Source organism: Adiantum capillus-veneris, chromosome 23 (assembly GCF_014529385.1).
Source record: "Adiantum capillus-veneris isolate H3 chromosome 23, ASM1452938v2, whole genome shotgun sequence".
NCBI lineage: Eukaryota > Viridiplantae > Streptophyta > Polypodiopsida > Polypodiales > Pteridaceae > Adiantum > Adiantum capillus-veneris.
Genome location: NC_140953.1, coordinates 92,131,019 through 92,139,379, shown reverse-complemented (window position 1 = coordinate 92,139,379; position 8,361 = coordinate 92,131,019).

Genomic DNA, 8,361 nt, shown 5'->3' with positions numbered 1-8,361 from the left:
GTCCCAACTTTTTTGTGATTGCAAATAGTTGCAGCTCACCTAAACTTTCATCCTTACTATTGCTACAAAGAAGTGTGTGCTAATAATTTCCTTTGATAAGCACATTTGAACCTTCTTGGCTCCTGCATGTGGTTCAATGGTCAAAATCCTTTGTACCATCATTTTGGTGCTATCCATCAGTGTCTTGGATGCATCGCTGCGCACATCACATCATGTATATGATTTCCACGATGAATCATGAGTCGCGTTTTTGTCTTGTCCGATGGCATGACATAGTACACTACACATAGAAATGATACAATACAAAAAGCAATTGCCTTACAAAAATGGCATGTAAGGCTCTTATCTGCTATCTCACAATATTGCCCAGATGTAGGAGCCTTTTGTACGTGTCCATTGAAATGGCTCGTATTGGCAATATGATAAACCAAGCAGGTGCATTGTTCTTTCATGCACTTCAAAGAGCCTAGACAATGACTGAGACGGACCACTCCAGGCAAAACTATGTTGGATGTTTAAGGCTTTGATCACAAATGAGGATCATACTTGTGCTCCATTGCATCCATATGGTGCACCTTCCCCATCCTAGGAGGGAATTCTAAAACAAGGTCTCCATTGTATTCTCTTGGAATCTTTGAGACCTGCTCCACTGCTTGTATTTGCATTAGAAGCTTTGTTAATGTTCTAGTCTTTTCGGCTTGGATAAGTTTTTTCCAAGTACTCCTTTTGAAGATATTAGAAAGAAAAACTTGGGCAGGAGTCAAGACTGATCCGATCCACGATCTCTTTTGGTCCGCTTGCTTGCTCAGAGGACTATCTATTATCGCAATGGGAGTCATTGTGAGTGATCGTGCAGGGTGCTTTCCATAGCTTGCATTAACTTTGTATTTGAATGAGAGTTGTTCATCTAACACATAGGTCCCTTCTCCCAAGTGATTTAATGTCCTTTCAAGAGGCACGGACATTTCTATATCTCCTACTTCTATCACAACATCTATTGATGTAAATTGCAAAGGATAAATCTTCTCCATTAAGAAAGATTGGGGTATTCTCCATTATAAAAAGGATAGTTTAGCTCTCCATTAAGAAACACTAAAGAACAAGCCATAGGAGGAACTTAAATAAAAAGATCAAAAGAGATTTAGTTTAATTAAAGAAGACAATGAATTATCATTACTTTAAACTTGTTTATATACTCACGGATAATAAACTAGCCGTTACAAATTTAATATTATTATTTCAAAAATATTAATTAAATAATTTTAATACAAAAATCAATTTACACAAAACATTTTAAAATTTATCGCATGTTTGTGCGTATGCTCACGTCCTAACTTGTGAATAGACATGTCAACGCGTGCGTGTGCTCACTCCCTTCCTTATGCCACATGGCAGTTCTTGTGGTCACCATCCTTTATGGCACCCATCCCCACGCTTAAGTGTGGTCCGTGGCCAAAGTCCACGTGGCAATGTTGTGTGTACTGTCGACCATCGACGGTACACGTGGCTGCTAACATGGACAATTGATGCCACATCATCAGCCACATGTACTGTCGATGGTCTACGGTACACATGGACTTTGACCACGACTGCGGGGGGATCGTGGGCAACAGGGGAGTGTACCCTAGTGCTACGGGGGGGAAAATGGCCCCTAGTGACCACTTCAATGTATATTGGCGCCCTATGTGGCCACGTAGGCCTCCTAGTGGGAGCACATGCCTACTTGGCGAGCCTACATGGCCACGTAGGCCTCCTAGTGGAAGTACATGCCTACCTGGCAAGCCTACGTGGCCACGCATGCCCACCTGGTGGGTGGCCAAGCCTGCCACCTTTATGGGGTGGCGTGTAGCAGGCCACGCATCGCCTGGCCTGCCATACACCACCCTGCAAAGGTGGTAGGCCTTTATGGGGTGGTGTGTGGCCACATGCCACCACATAAAGGTGGTGTGGGTCACTTGCCACCACCATGACCAGGCATGTACCACGCGCATACACACACACACTCGCATACACACACATGTCTCTACCACACACGTACACACACATAAGCGTACACACACACTACTCACTCTCACACACACACACATACGTATACACACACACATGAAATTACTAAATTAATAAATTTTATAAAATTAATTTTTAAAATAAAATATTATTGAAAGCAAATAGGGGGCACATAGTTCATTTCTTCTTCATCTATTTCTCTCTTTCTTAAGTTACAAGTTTCTCTCTGTCTCTTAGCATCTCCATTTTCTTTCAAGTTCTAACTCTCCTTCTATCTCTCGATTTACTGTCAACTTTAAACTAACTCTCTAACTCTCTCTCTCTCTCTCTCTCTCTCTCTCTCTCTCTCTCTCTCTCTCAATATATTTAGTTCACACAAGCTCTCTACTTTCTCTCTTTCTCTAAAGCTTTCACTATGAGGACTCAAAATTAATCCAAAAGTGGTGTTGCAAATGAGATTCCTATTAGTGGCACGCAAGAATTGCCTACACAGACCACCCCAGAAAGCGGTCAATCTCAAGCGAGTACTCTTGACTATGTCATCTTTGTTGTGACAGGTGGAGTTGGAATTGAACGATCAATTGAAGGGGCGGATAGTCGAGGGGAAGTTGCATCCAAAGTAGATGACACCGACAATGAGTACTTTGGAAATGTGGTTGACAAGCACATTTGTTTGGGCTAGATAGATGCTCATAGAGCTTCTTACCATGCCAAATTGCCACTCCTACCTCTTTGTCACCTTCTTTTAAACCCTGCCATTTGTACACTTGATAATCAGGTAATGGATTTGCAACACTCCATTGCGGATAAAGGTTACCAACCAACCATGGCAAGGTTCATTGTTAGTGAGCGGATTCTAAGCACAGATTACAACCAATTTGTTCATCACGGCCATTTTGCAAGAGATCTTGCCATGTCATATGATTTAGATGAGGAGCTTTATCTTATCCCCAAACTTGATCATATGGCCGAGATATATTTTGTGGTTTGGTACGGGAATCATAGGTTGGAAGCATGGATGCGTTGGATGAACAGAAACAATATCCTTGTGGAAGAGGACCCTCGTGTGGAGTGTGTGCTTGTCGAATCGAAATAGGAGGAGAAAGCGGAATTCCTACTTGTTTTAGCCATGATAAATAGGTATAATTGAGTGGAGTTTATGAATTTGTTTGCAACTGAATCCATCATGCATCTTGTTTTACTTTTGAGCGTTTTCTAGGGCTACGAGGATATTAATCCCTCATACTACAACGCATGATATTTCTATAATACAAAAGTTAGGGAACAGATCCAACGTCACTCCTTGGAAAATTTTCCAAAAGGGCGAGATTGGCGACAGAAAGGGATTTGCACTTTTGGGGGGCAAATAAATCAAAATGGCTCAAGTTGCCCATGGCTCTCCTTGCTCAACTTATTTGGAAGGTATGTCTTGAAAGAAATGCGAAATGAAACTATGTGGTTCTTGCACCTGTTTTGAGTGCGTGTTTTTCAATCGACAGGAAGAGTTTGATGCTTTCTACAATAACAAGATAGAAGGTCTGCCACAAAAAGGGAGCTTTGATTACAATTTGGCACCGGAAGCGTATGAGCAGAGTATTGCTTTATTGCTTTTTCAAACAGAGCAACATTTCAGTCGCAAAGGCCTTTAAATAGCGACAATTGCAAATAGGAGAATGACAAAGATTTTTCTCAGAAGTGCATTTCATATTCAAACTAGGGTGATAAGAGCACAAAATGACACCTTCTAGAGTGACCAAAGTAGCATGCACACGAATAATCACATAAGAGTAAGTTAAGCAATCTTCGTTGTTCGTTTGTGGTGTGACAAAGATTATGATCTCATAAGCTTTGTTTGCTTATTCATTTTGCCAAAAAGTGTCGTTTAGTTGACATGCTTCAAGGTGGTGATTTGACCTTAAGGAGAATGGGATAGTGTCGATGGAGAAGGGTTGTATTCAATGGCTTCGGTACCATGTGTACTGGTGGCAACTAGAGAGGTGGGAGATGTTTGTTATGTTTTGGTTGTTAGCGTTTTGGAAGTCTTATACATACATTGATATTTTGTGCAAACTAGTGCTTGAGATGGTGGAGAAAACGGAGGGAGAAAACCGACATGTTGCCGACTTGCACTTGAAAGCTGAATAGACGGATGGTTGCACAATTGAGCATGCATTGAAGGTTTACCGTAGAAAGCACTTTCACAAATATTGCAAAAATGGAATGCACGGATCAAGTCCAAACACGAACCTGAGGAGAAACCCCACTTCGCTTGCATGGAACGAGGCTTGTTTTATAGGTGTGACTTAAGTGCTCACCTCTTGTTGCATGTTTTTTAAATTGGTTTTTTGTGCCACACGAGATTTTTATAATATGGTTTTCAGATGGTGGAGAGATGCTCTAGTCTTCCCCATTTCCGAGCACCCGAGTGATGCATGGTGTAGGTTCGAAAGAGAGGAGACGGGCTTATAACTAGATGCATGGATAGATGACCTACGAACAATGGCGGCGTGGGCAAAGTGACCTTGGTGGTTGGATTATCCCAACAAGGAATACCTGCCCGAAGAAGACGAGCTTTATGTAGGTATAACACAATATTCTTTTTTGGGCTTCATCATGCCATGGTTGATTGGTTTGCTAAATTGGTTCCTATTTCAATAGTGAAGCATAGAGGTTCACGAAGAAGGCCGTTGAGCCAAAGGATGCGCTCTCTCCCAATGCAACCAAACGACCCCCTACAAAGAAAGACACAAAGAAACACTGGAGTGGATACGGTCCCACCCACACACACCATGAGGATCCCCCCATTTGGTTTGTATCCTCACCCATATAGGGCACTTCCTCCTCCATTTGGAGCACCTCTTGTTGCTTTCGGTGCAACCCCTGTCCCATTTGTTGGACCTCCCATAGTCGTGGATGCCGCTTCTGGATGGCCACCGTTGGCACGACCCTTGTTTCCAACAGGAGCATTTCTAGCTCCGCCCTCTTTGTATCGCCCCTCTCACCTATGGTGTATTCATTGACTCACATGTACTTATTTTGAGGCCTTTAAATATCAGTTTACATGAGTTGCCCTAGAATTTTTTCCAATGTTATTCATTAATTGATTTAAAAGGTCCAAGCTCAGTTGTATTATTTGTAATTAATGTTCACTTGGTTTTTACTCGGTTTCTAAACTTTGGTAGTTGCATACGAGTGTGCATGTGTGTGAGTTGAGGTTAGTGAAATGAAAATTTGACACAAACACAAAGAGAGAGAGAGAGAGAGAGACTCCATCAGGAATCCTTTTGGAATTTGCTCGCCCGATTACAAGAAGCGCTCGCCAAGAAGTGTTCTCCCAAAAATTACACCCAATAACTTGCTCATTGATATCTTTGATTTTAGCAAGAAAATTTTCCATTTCATCTTCCTCATGCATGATCTTTGACTCTAGCTATTTGGGTAGATATGCTATTTTTGCCTCATTGCGACTTGCATACATTCCAGCTAGAATGCCCCAAGCCTTTTTTCTTTTTTTTTTGGCCGAACTAATGTGAGGAGTAATGGTGCACTTGATAGACAACACAATCAACACATGCGCCTATACATCTTTACTATCCAAAACAAGCCTATTCGGCAGTAGGTAAAATAACAGAAGAAGTAAGAGTGTAAGTGCTAGAGCCTCCACAAAACTTGGGCGTACATGAAACCTTTATCATTGTTCCATACACACTTGGAAACAAGTACATGTTGCATCACAATTGTCTCCATCCGGTTTGTCAACATCAAGTAAATCTTGAGAATGTCATTGCTCTCAATCATAGTGAAAGATTGGGCCTAATGTATAAAGTGAGTAGAAACTAAAGGGAAACTATTCATGCTATATAGCACAAACCACAATAGGCTATCAAAGACCTATTATGTAGAAATATAGTTGAAAATGCCTGTGCAATACTTGTAGTAGTGGAAACGGAGCCAAAATGAGCCCGAATCGAAATTTCAAGCACAATTAGGCCAAAGTATTTATTGACCTATTGATGCTCACCCCAATCGGAGAAAGTGAGCGGGGGGGAGAGGGTGTTGGTGACACTGCCCGTAAAGAGGCATGTGCTTTGATACCAATTGTCGGAGTTATGGTTATAGGAATGCCCACACAACTTCGAGATAGAGAAGAAGCTCAAGGCACACGAAATGAGAGTGTGTTACTAAGTATGCAAATACAAAATAAGATAGCCCTAGAGTGATGGACATATATATAAAGATTGGGGAAAAAAAGCTCCTAGTGAGGGAAAAAAGTGCCCTGATGGTTCTAAGCGTATTCACACACATCACTATCGGGCCCATTTTGGACCCGCTTGGAGCCAAAAATAAATTGGCTCAATTCTAGGATCAAATACCATCTATTTTACAATGTTTCCTACATAAAATTCTTTTGACCCATCATTTGTAATTGCTTCTGGCTCACACATCAAGCCCCAAACCGTATCAACTCCACAAACCTGCACAAGTGCTATCTGATTTCCAATTTTCTCACCGTGCCCACAAAACAACACGACAATATGCATGTCAATATGTTGGGAAATATGATAGGGCTTTTAAATGCATCTACTGCAACAACACAAAATGTTTGAGGTCTTGCTCTTATTTCTACATCTCAGACAAGGAGCTCATAACTAATGAAAATGGAGGAGCAAAAGATTGCATTAGGGACAAGAATCACATTAATAAATTTTTGGAATCAGTGAGGATGCAATCAAAGCATTGCTAAGCAACACATGCTTTCCATTAGCCCTTGACGAGAAATGATGTCATTGTATCGTTGAAATAGCCCAAAACAACGTGTTGTAACAGACCATATTCGATCCATGAAGCTCATAAAATTTTATGCTTTGTGATGACACCACACTTGGTATACATGAATATCGATGGGAGTGTCAAACTACGTAAAAAAATCTTAAAGATCAATCGCGAGCCAAAAAAATTGACTACTAATGGGAATACTCTTTTTTTAACACGCCAAAAATTAGGTGGCTTCAACCCCTAAAAAACGAACCATGTCTTAGCATGTTTTCTAGAGTAGGATGTGAGCGGGCCTTGACCTTTCCATCCCCACAACACACATGCGCATGCTCTAACCATGTTGGTGCACCCAGTTCATTACTTACAATTTTTGAGACCATACTCGATCCATGAAGCTCATAAAATTTTATGCTTTGTGATGACACCACACTTAGTATACATGAATGTCGACGGGAATGTCAAACTACATTAAAAATGCTTAAAGATAGGGCCGCAATCCATCGTGAGCCAAAAAATTGACTAATAATGGGAATATCTTTTTTTAACCCACCAAAAATTAGGTGGCCTCAACCCCTAAAAAACGAACCATGTCTTAGCATGTTTTCTAGAGTAGGATGTGACCTTTCCATCCCCACAACTCACATGCGCATGCTCTAACCATGTTGGTGCACCCGATTCATTGCTTACAATTTTTCAGACTATTATATTATATTTTTTTGAAGTCAATGTGAACAACAATGAAGTAAGTGGGGGTGTAGCCTCCACGTAGTATGAACCATACCTTGATCACCTCTAGGTGCCCCCCCCCCCCTCCCCAATGACTAATTGTGTAATGGAAATGGCCTATGAACTTTGAAAATAGCTGAATTAGGAAATTAGGTGAAGCACTTTTGAGAGATTACTTTGTGAGCATAGTGGGTGAACTTAATTGATGGTAGCAACATAAACAAGGTACTTAGTTAACTTGGCATGAACAATACTTTTGCAAGAGAGAGAGTTTAGAGAACATGACAATAGTTGAGGACCAGATTCATATGGAGCCGGTCCCCCCTCCAATAGGCATTTGTTTTATAGTTTCTCCCATCAAGAGAGACTTGGTACAATACAATCTTTGTGTTCCTTGTGACCTACGTGATGCAATGAAGATGGAAAGCTTCATGCATCACAAGCATAACATAAACTTGTAGAAAGCATTAGCTATCCCAAGGCCTCAAACACCTTCGAAGGTGGAGAGAGCTAGCGGGGAACGAGGATAGGGAAGAGTAAGAAGAAACATTTTATAGGAGAAAGAAATAGTTCCTGACTTATCATTACTCTTCTTGCTAGCATACATAATAGCATAGTAATGAAGATGGAGAAGATGTCAAGCTTAAGCATTGAAGCGTGACTCTTGGTTGGATTTGCATTCCATAGCCAAGAGTGTTGGTGTAGGCTTTCACTCTCACAAGCTTGGAGAAGGAGGTGGTGTTCCTCAACTTTCACCAAGTGAGAATGGCCTTGCAAATGAGTGTGTGTGTGTGGAGTATATGCCCCTAGCACTCCCCTTCCTTGCTTTGGGCCAAATTTCTACACGCTGCA